At 41.6% G+C, this 13993-nt stretch overlaps 1 protein-coding gene across 3 annotated transcripts in view; it reads right to left on the bottom strand.

Moving 5' to 3' along the window:
• TMEM200C (transmembrane protein 200C) overlaps window positions 1-12739 on the bottom strand; it is a 118035-nt gene extending 105296 nt beyond the window's left edge. The window contains exon 1 of one of the 3 annotated variants that reach the window (XM_089677907.1): window positions 12345-12739. The gene's annotated coding sequence lies outside the window, so the exon portion shown is untranslated. Of the gene's footprint in view, window positions 1-8792; window positions 8919-12344 lie in introns of those variants that run through there. The other 2 variants (XM_089677895.1, XM_089677902.1) reach the window with 2 other exon arrangements.
• Window positions 12740-13993: the final 1254 nt, after the last annotated feature.

Below are 13993 nucleotides of genomic sequence, written 5' to 3'. Positions count from 1 at the left end.
CTGAGCAGCCAACCCCGTCTTCAGAATGTAGCAGAACAGCTATTCAGCAAGGGGCCCAGAAGCTAGTGGAGATCACATGTCAAGTTCAGTGATTTCCATTTTCGGATTGGCCAGGTATGGTACATAGACAGTTACACTGGTAAAAGCTGGACCAATGTAACTATGTATAAATTATCCATACCTGGAACTTCTCTTTAAAGTGTTACTAAACCCAGGACTCTGCATCCACTAAATCCGGTCTCCCACAGTACACAGAACATGGAAATTAAATTATTTTAGTAAATATAAACTGCTAAATACCTTTTTTCATCAGCAGTTAGAGCAGTCTTGTGGCTTCTATCAATGTGCAGCAGAGCACTATCTAAAGCTTGTAGGAGAAGTTTTCTTTCTACTCTTTGAGGATGCAAAACCCCTGACCTCTGTCTGACCAGTGCTGATTGGCCCTGCGCTGATCACATGCAGTCTCCCAAGAAAAAAAAAAACCTCTCTAGCTAGTTCAGTTTGTCTTATCAGGAGATAAGAGGTGGTCGCTTGAAAAAGAGGAGGAACAGAGAAGAAAGGATCAAACAGCCTTTTTACACAATGCAAGGAATTAACCCCTTAGGTTCCACCACAGTGAGCATAACAAGCATACTTTACTGCATATACAGACTGATTTTACTTTTGCGGGTTTAGTAACACTTTAATGTCAAATTGAGTATTAGACCACGTAATATGCTATTGTGATCATGTTTCTTCATACTATATCTTTGCTCATGAGTCTTTCTGCAAAATAATTAGAATGATATTTGCATATAGAGTTCATACAGTAGTAATAACTAACTTATCTAGTGTGAAACAAAAATCATTACCTAAGCTAATACAAAGTAACAGTGTTGTCCCTGTTTTGATAGAGACAGCATGCCACCTAAAAAAGCAAGTATCAGAAGAAAAAACAACACCTTGCCTTTTACATGTCTGCAAGAAACAACGGTCTTCTAGTCAGCTTCAAAGGGTATGCTCACTGGGCTACGTGCAAAAAAAATATATCACAGCATCCACTTCCCAGCATACACCACAGACTAGAGAGATTATCAGTTTAGCGATAGCGTACGTTTCTACTCTTCTGCAGCTAATTTAAATCATTTGTAAAATTCAGGAGAATCTGTAACATTAAATGCACATAGGGCATTTGCTAACTATTAAAAGTCAGTTTGTTGGACAATCGTCCATTCACCGCCTCATCCTTGCTCTGTTATCAGACGGTTTTGTTCATGGAGCATTGTATTTGTTCTTGGATATTGTAATTGGTGTTCTAGATTGCCTGTGTATTCCGCAAAGTTAGCATGTTGTATTGTTTCTGCAGCATACCATTAAATAATTAATTAAAAACAAAAAACAAAAGTCAGTTTATTTCTTGATAAGAAAAGTACCCGGTTCAGCAGTCCAACTAAGACCTGGATTACTAGCCAGATGAGAGTCCAGAGTTACCCTAGGTTCACACCTAAGCGTTTTCTGCAGAATTTTGCAATTTTAAAACGCAGTACAGTCCATTTGACATGTTTCCTATGGGACATGTTCACATCTGTGCTTTTTCACCTGGTGTGTTTTTTGGAAAGGGTCAGGGACTTTTTGAACGCAAAAAGTTGCATTTTTGGTTCTATAGACTTCAATGGAAACGCTGCAGAAGTGCATGTATTGCGTTTTTGCTGCATTTTTGCTGCGTTTTTTATACATTTTAAATCTGTCTAGTAACAAGAAAAAAAATAACGCAAAACACATCAAAAACACATCAAAAACATAGCAAAAAGCAAACTGCATAGGTGTGAACCTAGCCTTAGTCATGTCTTTTATGCAGCATGGCTCAAAGGTTCCAAGCTTCCAGGCAGCTCTCACTAATCAACCCTTCTCGAATAGTAATGGTTATACATGGATCCTGCTGAACTGGCTGGATTTTTATCCATATTCAGCCAGTTTTAGGCAAGGTTCACATTAGCCAGTGCTCTGAAAAGTGGTTTGCAGTGTATCGCTTCTCAAACTGCGGTAAGGGATATAGAAGGCAGTCCTGCCTCCTCCTAAATACCTGGATTTTTTTTTCCATTTATAATGGAACTAATGCATTGTAACTGATTTGAATGGCTTAGTTTGACAGGTGCTGCCACCTGTCAACTCAGCATATCATGTTTGAACATCCTTCTCCGTCTGTATTTTAACCTTTAGGTGGGTGGACAAGGAAAAGGTAAAACCACAGCTCAGCCGCCTGTTTTTACTGCCCCTTGACCACCCATGTGAAAGAATCTTCTTCAAATACCCATCCTAGTCTGTATACTCCATCCTGACCCTAAGTGATTGTAAAGGCTCAAGGTTTTTTACCTTCATGCAAACCTTCTGTGTGCAGCAGTGCCGCCAGCACCCTCAATATTTACCTGAACCCCATCACGATCCATCGATTTGCACAACAGCCTCGGCTGTCCCAGGTCTCTGCCTCCTCATTGGCTGAGACAGCAATTGGGAGCCATTGCTGTCAATCATAGCCAGTCAACCAATGAGGAGAGGGGGTGGAGCCAAGCTGCGGCTCCATGTGTGAATGGACACACGGAGCAGTGGCTTGGAAACACGCCTGCTTGGGTGCCCCCATAGCAAGCTGCTTGCTATGAGGGCACCCGACAGAAAGGAGGAGCCAGGTGTGCCGGCAGGGGACCCGAGAAGAGGAGGATTCAGGCTGCCCTGTGCATAACCACTGCACATAGCAGGTAAGTATAATATGTTTGCTATTTTGCAAACAAAAAATGAAACTTTAGTATTGCTTAAGGCTGACTTCACAGCTTTGCAGTAATGCGCTGTAGAATTCAAATTGATGGCACTTTGTGTGGTGTGTTGTGGTTCCATTATGGTACACAAATGCGCAAAAGTATCTGCCAGCATATGCAGGGTACTATGCTGCGCTGTGATACAAAAACAGTACAAAAGATATTTTCTTGTTCATTATGGTGCATTGGCAGCTTATTCAAAATTATTGGGCTGTGTTAAAGCAATGCACATTTATACATCTGCATTGCAAAGTGTATGCAGTAATACAAAAAGGGCAAAGGGGACCTTAAAAGGCTCATAGGCTATACCAAGGGGAAATGTATTACTGGGATACTGTAACGATGCTAAAGTGCACCATGGATTGTTCTTTCTACTTTAGTTAACAGTAACTTATGTAAAGGCTTTTATAAGCTCCTTAATTCTCGCTCTCTAATGTCACAGCTCCTTGACAATTCTTGACCTCAGCCAATAGAAAAAAAATAATAATTCCAGCAAATCAGGGCAAAAGGTCAGTCTACTTGGGCAAACGTACTGTACACAGGCATTGCAGACCTGACTTCTAAAGGTAACTTTTATACAAAGTTTTCACAGCTGCTTTCTAGGGATTGATATAAATGAATGATATGAGAGAGGGAACAATAAAGAGAACAAAACAGGAGTTTGCACAGTTACTAGTAGATAGCATAGTAAACGATATGGCATGGGTCTCTTTAATTTCACTTATGACACTATCAACAGTACACACTTTTCCAAGTAAAGTTTCCATAAAGTGGTTGTAAAGGTAAAAGGTATTTTTTTACCTTAATGCATTTTTCTGCATTAAGGTATAAAAACCTTTTACATGCAGTTCCCCCCACAGCAACCCCCCCCCCCCCCACCACCCATATACTCATCTGAGCCTGATGTTGGTCCAGCACTGAGCACATCTGCTCTTCTCCTCTCTCCCAGTTCTCACAGGCTTGGCTGAGAGCAGCGGGAGCCATTGGCTCCTGCTGCCGTCAGTCAAAAACCTCAGAGCAGAGGGACTGGGCTGAATCAGGCTGTGTGTCTGAACAGACGCAAACATACTGGCTCGGGAGCAAGACTGCACACGTCACCACAATAGAAAGCAGGTTTCTATGGTGGGCACTCAGTGGGGGAAGGAGCCAGGAGTGCCAGCAGGGGACCCGAGAAGAAAAGGATTGCAGCTGCTCTGTGCAAAACCGCTGCAGACAGCAGGTAAGTATTACATGTTTGTTATTTTGATGAACAAAAAAGCAAAGATTTACAATTGCTTTAAGAAAGTTGTGTCAATCTCTGTAAAAAGTAGATTTTTGTCAATGTTGCATGAACATATCTTGGTGCAGGATGCATATAATAAGTGGAATTTTACCTGCTAATCCATCCTATCATTCTCTCTTGCAATGATAAAGAAACTAGATCAAATGAACCTAGAATGGAAGCACTTGCTTAGCGTGAACCTGTGATTTGCCCATATACAGAGGAAAGCAACAGGTTTTTAACCTCCCCACTCCCCGCCATCATATAATTATGTTCTTTTCATTGCCCCGCCAGTACACTCATCAGTGGGGAGCACCAAATTATAAGTTGGAGCTTACACAGAGCTGAGGAATCTATCCCCGCCCTGTTGTGGCAGCTCCACTGGGCCAATAACTAAGCAACAGAACTGTCATATGGGAGGAAGCAGAAAGAATGACATACTAACCCCTATTCCTGAAAGTACCCTGTAGATCGATTGTCTCCCAGCATCCGAATGGAGCAGTAGGAGTGTGAATGGAAAGTGAGTATGTAGAGCTGGGAACATAACTTTAAGTGAGCCTGTTACTTTGCTTTGCATGGAAAAAGTGCAGGTTTAAATTACAAAATATAGGAACCCAGGTAATAATCATTAATTAATTGTATGACTCAATGTAGGATCAATCTGACTGCGTGTATTCAGGAGAACTTAAAAATTTACACTTCACTGATTTTTCAATCCACCTGGGCTCCATTCGCTCATCACTTTTTTCTTCATCTGCATCTGTGGCACAGTAGTGTAAAATGGCTGATATGTACTGTATTTGAAGCCTAGCCCTGCATGGAAAGCTTTTCTCATCTCTCTGGACTGTCCATTCTCCTAATGGGTTGATGAGTCTTCTTGCAGAACCTATGTTTGTGAAAGGTGGTACAGGAAGTCACTCAATCTTACTAAGTGACAGTGATTTTCACTACCAGGCGTGCATCTTGTTGTTAATGACATCTCTTGAGAAAATCCCTTATGGGCTGCAAAAAAAAGTCCACAGACAATGTGTTTCATTTAGTCTAGGTATCTGCACATTTCTATCTAGGCTAGACAAATCCCGGGAAGCAAGTAGCCAGTACACCAAAATATTCAAGACAATTTAGAGCTGCTGCAATAGTAAAAGCTGTAGATGCAAAATAAAACTGCTTGCCAGATCTTAAAGCCCAACTCCAGGCACAACCAAAAGAATAACCATGCAGTGCCCCCCCTCCCTTCCTGCACTGTAAGGGTTAAATGCTCATTAGGTCTAGGGATAGTGGAATAAGGTGTAATACTTACCATATTAATGACTAAGGCAGGCTTCCCATATCCATGTGAAAAGTCCTCCTAAAGCCTCTTTGCTAAGGTACTGCTTGTCGTGGTTGCAAGTCTACCTCCTCCATGTACAATGCAGGGCTAAAAGCCCTGCATTGTAAGTGATGGCGCTGAGAGACCACCCACAATGCCAGAAGGAGAAGAAGCGAACACTGGAGCTTGCCGGAACAAGGGTAAAACAAGTAATACAAAATTTACAAGGAGAAATGGAGAGTGCTGGAGCCTGTCAGAGCTGGGGTAAGACAAGCAATACAAGTTTTACAAGTAGAAGAGGGTGCTGGAGTGGGGGTAAGACAAGTAATATAGCCTCCTCCATTACCCTGAGCCTTAAAGTACAACTATAAGCAAAACTTTTTTCCATTTTGGATAGAGTAGGGGAGGGTTATAACCCTTGTCAGTTTGTTTTACCATTCATGTCCCATTGGAGAGAATTTCCATAGGGGTGTATGGACTGACAGACGGACCTGATTGGACCCTTCTTGTGAAAGGGGCCTTATAAACTACACAGCATGAGTTATTTAATTGCTTATTTATTACAGGTACTTGTATAGCACCATCAATATACGCAGCACTTTACATACAGTATATTGTACATTCACATCAGTCCCTTACCCTCAAGGGGTGTACAGTCTAAGATCCCATACATACACATATTAAGGCCAATTTAGACAGGAGCTAATTAACCTATCAGTATGTCTTTGGAGTGTGGGAGGAGGTCGGAGTGCCCAGAAGAAACCCATCCAGGCACAGGGAGAACATGAACACTCCAGGCAGGTAGTATCATGGTTGGGATTTGAACCGACAACCCTATTGTTGCCAGGTGGAAGTACTGACCATTTAGCCACTGTGCTGCCCTCCACCAGTTTGAATATTCCCAGTACAAACTGCATACTATTGAACCTTTTGCAGTGATGAATGAAATACTGGAATTACACAAAGTTCCTTGAGTTGAATCATTTTTGTCATAGATTACCTTTAGTACAGTGCTTACAATGGGTACAATGGGCAACTACTGAAAACTTTCTAGCAAGGCAAGCTAAAGAGGAGATTTTCTCAAGATTTTGCCCCAGCTGTACAAGCACTAACTACATACTGTCACATTTGTTAAAACTGCTGCTGAGTTTTTTGTTTGTTAGACTGAAAGGGCCCCTGATATTTGAACTTGTTTCACCTCTAATTTCTGTCCACATCTCACCTTTCATCGACCAGCCAGCTACAGTATATAGATTATGTGCTCTTAAGCAAAACAAATATACAGTATTTATTTTCTGGTTGAGACCAACAGTCCAACAAGCTAAACACCGGAACTTAGACAAAATCTATCCGTGCAGTGGAACCCCCACTTCTCATTTAGTCTAGGGGTGTCAGAATATGGAGAAATACTTATCCTATTCCCAGATATAGCATGCTCTTTACATCCATGCAACCAGTCCAGGGCTGCCACCTTTCTAAGGTGCTCTAAGCCCCAGTTGCAAGCCACTTCCTCACATACAATGAAGGTTTAATAGTCCTGCACTGCATGTGATGACACCAAATGATCACCCTTAGCCTAGAGCTTCGGACAGACGAGAACAGTGAGAGATAGTGTAAGTCAAGGGTACTCAACCTTTTGAAGAGCGCGGGCCACTTAAATGATTTGGCAACTGGTAGCAGGCCACAAAGAAATAAAATGGTTCTGAATTTTGATTTTTTGATTTTTATTTTAAATAGCATAATGAAGATTTTAAACAACAATCAGGATCATAAATTTCTGTCAGACCAATCCCCATTGAATGTTTACAAACTGTTTAATCACAAAAATCAAATTTTTTTATTAACCAGATCACCATTAATCCCACACTGGCGTGACCAGCAAAAATTAGTTCTGAACCAGAGGAGCCAGCCGCAATAGAGGCTTGTGTATGACAGCCGCCAAAATTATGGAGGACCAGCAATCATTCAGTATAGCAGCGTGTACCCTGTGAAGGCTGTGTGGGTTACCATAGATTTAGGGTTGTGGGCCACGGTGGAGCAGGCCTGGGGTAAGTGATACACCTTATCCTTTCACCCCTAGGCTACATAAGCATTTAACTTTTGGGGACCCCACTGCAAGTGGAAAATGTGTCTTCCCAGAATTCACCTTTATGCATATGATTGAAAACATACTATACAACCAGATCATTCCTGCAAACCCAACATCCACACTCATATGTATTATTTTTTAAGACGTGTGAACATGATACAGTACCAGCACATAGCAAATTTACATTTTCTTTGTATTTAAAAACATGACACACACAAAGGGTCCAAAAAAATGGTTAAACTACATCAGCAGTCCACATTAATATCTAAGCAGTATTCTATTTATTCTGGTAAATGTAATATGCTATCACAGGAATAACAAAATTGTTGAAAAAGCTCTGTAGGCCTCCTAGAATCCGGCTTCTAACCTGCTTTCATCTGAGTATGTACTGTATTTGCATTGATATAAAAGGCAAAATCCACAGTGAAGCTCAGAATACATTACATAGGTCTTCTCTCCCTAGAATAGAACGAGGCAATACTACTGCATAATAACGTATCCCTACAGTACTTGTGCAGCTGCAGGTTGTGCTGAACATGTCAGCCCTAGTTATTCAAAGCTCAGGTTCTTTCTATGCAACTCCGATTTGATCTCCGCATTGTTTACTACGTTTAGCACAGCTTATTAGAATCACTTGCGCAAGCTCACCTTTGGTGCCTTTTTAGCTCGCAAATTTTAACGAGATAGGGTGAAAGTAAATTGCAGTGGGAAATCCAGCAGCACAATATACCGGTGATCAATCATTCGGATAAGTCACTGACCCCTCGCTCGCCAGTGTAGCTGCACATCACTACAATAGGGAACCTGCGCTGTCACTGTCACTGCTGCCACGGGTCTTCTACACATAATGTACTCATCTAGCACAGATGAATTGTGCTGGAGCTCTGCAACATATAAGGTGATTGTAAAATACCATACCCCTTCTGACTGAGGAATGGTGTGTGTATATTAGGAAACACATTCTCCCGTGAAAGACTTAAGATGGAAAACAGACAGCGGTGTACGATCAGCACGCACTGACCCATGTGCCATTAAAATAATATAGATGGCAGCTTTAGGGAAGCCCTTAATAATCCTGACATCCTTATTTGGACTACACAAAAGAAACACTTTAAATCACTTAAATTACCTCTGCCTCTGATCCTTACTAGGAAGGGACTAGGAACCAGATGTAACTAAGAGCATTAAGCAGGTGCAGACATTGTCACATTCAAAATATGGTTTAGAATAGATGCAATGTACTATAGATGAAAGTCGGCTAGCAAGTAGAGATGATGGAAAGAAACCATGGTGCCTATAGACATCTATTGATCTCATTGTCACCCAGCCAAGGAGTTCACTCACCCCCTATGTCATGGTCTCCCAAAATACTCCAAACTGGCAGGGGAACATCATGGGCTCAGGAAGCTGCAGGACTGCTTACCGTTGCAAGCCTCTGTGCGTATCACGTGTCCTCCTCTACACGTTGCCATAGAGATTCAACATAGATACAATGTATTCATGCAGCAGAAGAGAACCCAGGTTCAATGGAAGCGCACGGCTCACGCAGACTAGGACAGGAAACACAGGAAGCGGTGACCTGCACCTACTAAGCTCACAATCATTCTACATGTCAGGGTCACCTGCACTCTGGGGCAGTGCAAACCCATAGGGCTGACCTTCATGTAACGGGGGGGGGACAAACTGGTGCAACTTCAAACACCTCCGCTTTTCAGATCAATCATATACCAACACATTCAAATACATAGAGACCCAATCACTAAAATCTCATAGATACTTTAAAGCTGAACTCCGGGGGAAAACATAAATCCTCCCCTGCAGTTGGGCTATTGTTTCACTAAGAGTGAAATGCTTGTATATGTCTAGAGTAGTGCTTCCCAACCTCAGTCCTCAAGGACCCCAATAGATCACGTTTTAAATCAATGCCAATGGCTTGGTATTTGTGAGAGCTCTTTTATCTAAGGGAAATTCCCAAAACATGGCTTGCTGGGAGTACTTGAGGAATGGGGGGAAGGGGGAAACACTGGTCTAGGTCAGCCTTTCTCAACCAGGGTGCCCAGGCACCCTGGGGTGTCTTGAGGTTTCTTTAGGGGTGCCTTGGAAAAAGGTCTAAATAATTCCCAAAACTTGTATACAAGCCAGCAAGTGAAACGAGCCCTACACAAAGCCACAGGTTTTCATTGTGCACCATTACGATCTTCTAGTTGCCAGTGTCCTGACAACCAATGACATCATCAGTTGATAAGAAGGATGTCAGGTGCCTACATAGCATTCTAGTTTGACCCTCCCATGCTCCTCTCCATCAGTTCTGGGGTCACATTATCTCAGTGATGGAGAAAAACTGAGGGAGAAGAGAAACACTGGAATACTAGTCAGTACCAGTGTGCAAAAGTGTATTTGCTTTGGAAGAATAAATCACCTCTAATGCTGAATGTCCTACATGTGTGCATGTTGCTGCGTTATAGAAAACTATTAGAATAGTTTTTCATGTTTTAGAATGGAGTGCCTTTTTAAAATTATGGACAGTCTTGAGGCACCCCATTTTAGAATGGGGTGCCTCAAGACTGTCCATAAATTTAAAGGATGCCTCGGGACTGCCCATAATTTTAAAGGGTGTCTCGGGACTGTCCATAAATTTAAAGGGTGCCTCAGGACTGTCCATAATTTTAAAGGGTGCCTCGGGGCTGTCCATAAATTTAAAGGGTGCCTCGGGACTGTCCATAATTTTAAAGGGTGCCTCGGGGCTGTCCATAAATTTAAAGGGTGCCTCGGGACTGTCCATAATTTTAAAGGGTGCCTCAGGACTGTCCATAATTTTAAAGGGTGCCTTGACTGAAAAAAGGTTAAGAAACACTGGTCTAGGTTACTGGAAAAAACACTTTTACTTACCTGATCTCCCAGTCCAAGGAGGCTCCCTCCATGCTGCTAGACCAGTCCCTCCAGCCTTTTCTCCTCAATGCATTGGTGGATGCAGGTCCTCTGATGTCATCAAGTACAATGCAGGACCCATAGCCTTTAAATGGACAAGAGCACCCCAAGGGACAGTCTACCGCTGGAGCATAGGGGAGTAGAGGAGAGTGCTGGCTGCTGTGGGAAAGCGGAATCAGGTATATAAAAATTTTTCCAGTCCTCTAGACCTAAATGAGAACGTAACTTTTGCATTGTGGCAGCAGCTCTACTACAAGGGAGGATTTTTCCTTTTCTCAGACATAGGCTTTACCATGCCAATTTCATTAAAAAAATTCTGCACCTTTATAGCTGCAGCTGAAAATACCTATCACTTTTTTGAAAATAAGTATCCTTATACTGGTGTGTTAGCTCTCGGAATTGTACTTATTGCAATCCTATTGCGATCCTGCTTTGGATCATGGTCATTGTTCAGGCACTTCCTGTTATAGGGTGACAACTATCTTCCAATAGTGCTCCTATGTTGTCACCCTGTCACATGTGCCCCTGGTGTAGACTCCAAGTGGCTGCACTGATGCAAATTACACAAGTATAGAGAACCATTGTCGTTCCAGTGTGATAATATACGACCAATGCTGGACCAAGTGCATGGTGACCAAAAGCAGCCAAAAGAAGCTGGATGACATCAGAGTGCAAGCTCTCATGACCAGGGCCCTCCTATATTGCACTGCATTGTAACTGCACTGTCTCGCTTTATTTTGCAAATCACTGCGCAAACTGTTGGTGCTATATAAATCCTGCATTATAAGAATAATGATGATAACAATAATAATAGTAGTATTCAGCTGAAATGAGATGCAAAAGGGTGGAAAAAAGGTGAAAACAGTATTTTAAGAGGAAAAAAGTGTAACTGTTTATGATAAACACTGTTTTGGGGAAATAACTGTCATCTAGAAAGGCTTTAGATGTATTATGATTTTTGGTTTAGATGTAGAAGGAAAATAAGGAATATGGTGATAGTCATAGAATAAATAAATACTATAATAATTTGAATGCTAATAATAACAATGATCATGATAATAATATTAAATAAAAAAATAAACATTTTAGTAAAAAGAATAATACATATGATGCTAATAGTTACATTATTATTACTATTATTATTATTATTATTATTATTATTAATAATAAAAATAATAATAGTAATAATAACTAGAATAAAAATAAAGCAAATAATGATGATGATGAAAAATATAATAATAATAACTAATAATTTGAAAGCGAATAATGATGGTGATGAAAACTATAATTATAAAAATATGAATAAAAAGAATAATGCAAATGATGATGGTAATAATAATAATCATAATAATAACTATAACTATAATATTTGAATGCTAATAATGATGCTAATAAAAATAATAATAAAATAATGATGGTAGTAAAAATAATAATAACTATAAGAATTTGAATGCTAATAAAGATGCTAATAATAATCAAAACTAAAAATATTAACAAAAAGAATAGTACAAACAAATGATGATGTAATAATATTAATAATCTATTGGTAGTACTGTAATAAGTTCTGGGGAAAACATCCCCAGGTCCCTGTAGTTTGACAGAACACAATCCCAGTTGCAGTAATAGAATAATTCCCAGTATGATTTTCTTTCTCCTGAGATGTACACTGGTTAAACTGGAATGTGTGGATAAAGCAGTGGATGCTCTGTACAGCCCAATAGAACAAGCTCAGGTCCTCTTTATACAGATGGCCGGGCCAATCACACTACAAAGTAGGATCGCTGTCAGATGAAGAACTCCCAGGACCGATTCGATGACAGCGACCCCCCATCAGCTCACCGATCGCCGTCTCTCCTGCTCTCTAGGATGAACATGTTGTCTCTGTAAATCCGATCTTTTGTCCCCCACTGAGCAGACAGCAGCTTGCCATCTAAAGGGAACACTAATACCATCCATGATCGCACTCACCAGTTTGCTGTGCCGCGGAATGGATGCCGGGTGACAGCCCAGGCAGAAGGATTGGTGTGGTCAGATCCTGCGATCCTCCTGACATCGGCCGTCCATCATGTTCCTCCATGGACCCGGTCGGCTCACATGCTCGGAGCTCCGCTCTGCTCCTCCGGCTGGCTGCCTCCTCCTCCTCCTCTCCGGTCCTGCGCCGCGCTGAGGTTGGAGAAGATCTCCAGTCCCTGACATCTCAGCAGCGGGATCCGCCTCTGTCACTCTCTCCATCGCAGAGCCCAAGGAGGCTCCGCCCCTGGTCACTTCTCGCCCTGTGGTTGGTCCTCTGGGTCATTTACACAGCGGGGGCGGAGTGCAGGGACATCTCTTCACACCTGTCACTGGGGAATGCATACAAATCACATGCTGCCTTCACTTCAAGGGGGAAAGGAAAACATTACAAGCAGGTAGGAGCTACAAATTAAAGTGGAAGGTGAGGAAAACCTAACTAAGCGAAATCTGCTCCCACCCCCATTCTAAGCCTATTCTATCTATCCTGTAAAAGGAAAGAAGTCTGTACTTGCCTATTCTGAGGGCTCTGGTCACATGATCTCTCCAGCACAGGCTTCAGTGAAGAGGAGAGATGGCCATAAGTGACTGCAGAGACTGAGTGATGACATCACCCATAGGGTTACTATGGGGCATCCATTGCCAGTCGCCCCTCTTCTACACTGGGAGTTGATCATGTGACAGGACCAGAGTGGCTTCAGGATAGGTAACCACTTGCCCTCCAGAGGATTTACTCCCCTTCCCGGCCAGGCCATTTTTGGTGATACGGCACAGCATTACTTTAACTGAGCACGGTCATGCAATGCTCTACATAAACTAAATGTATATCCTTTTTTCCCACAAATTATTGATTATTTCTTACAGGTACTTATGTAGCACTGTCAATTTACGCAGCGCTTTACATATATATTGTACATTCAGTTCCAAACCCTCAAGGGGCGTACAATCTAAGGTCCCTAACTTACATTCATACATACACATACTAGAGCCATTTTAGACAGGAACCAATTCACCTACCAGCATGTCTTTGGAGTGTGGGAGGAAACCGAAGTACCCGGAGGAAACCCACGCAGGCACAGGGAGAACATGCAAACACCAGGCTGGTGGTGCCGTGATTGGGATTTGAACCAACAACCCTAGTACTGCCAGGCAGACATACTATGGTATTTGGTATTTGTGGTATTCTTTTGTGCTACAAACAAAAAAAGACTGACAATTTTGAAAGAAAAACAATATTTTTGACTTCTTGCTATAAAACACATCAAATATAAAAAAAATTTAAAAATCAAATTTCATCATAAATATAGGCCAAAATGTATTCTGACACGTCTTTGCTAAAACAAAATCCCAATACGTGTAAATTAATTGGTTTACGTGAAAGTTATAGCATCTACAAATGGCGGTATATATACTGGCATTTTTATTTTATTTTTTTTTATATTAGTAATCGCGGCAATCAGTGACTTATAGTGGGACTGCAGCGGACTATCTGACACTGGGTGGGAACTAACTGCCACTGACATCCCCAGTGACACTAACACAGTGATCAGTGTTAATAAAAAGCTCTGACACTGTACTAATGACACTGGGCAGGAAGGGGTTAACAT

This window comes from Staurois parvus, unplaced genomic scaffold (assembly GCF_062004578.1).
Source record: "Staurois parvus isolate SC_StPar_1 unplaced genomic scaffold, SC_StPar_1.0 ptg000015l, whole genome shotgun sequence".
NCBI classification, from domain to species: domain Eukaryota; kingdom Metazoa; phylum Chordata; class Amphibia; order Anura; family Ranidae; genus Staurois; species Staurois parvus.
Note: the sequence above shows the minus strand (reverse complement) of the source record. Positions and strands in the feature narration are given on the sequence as shown.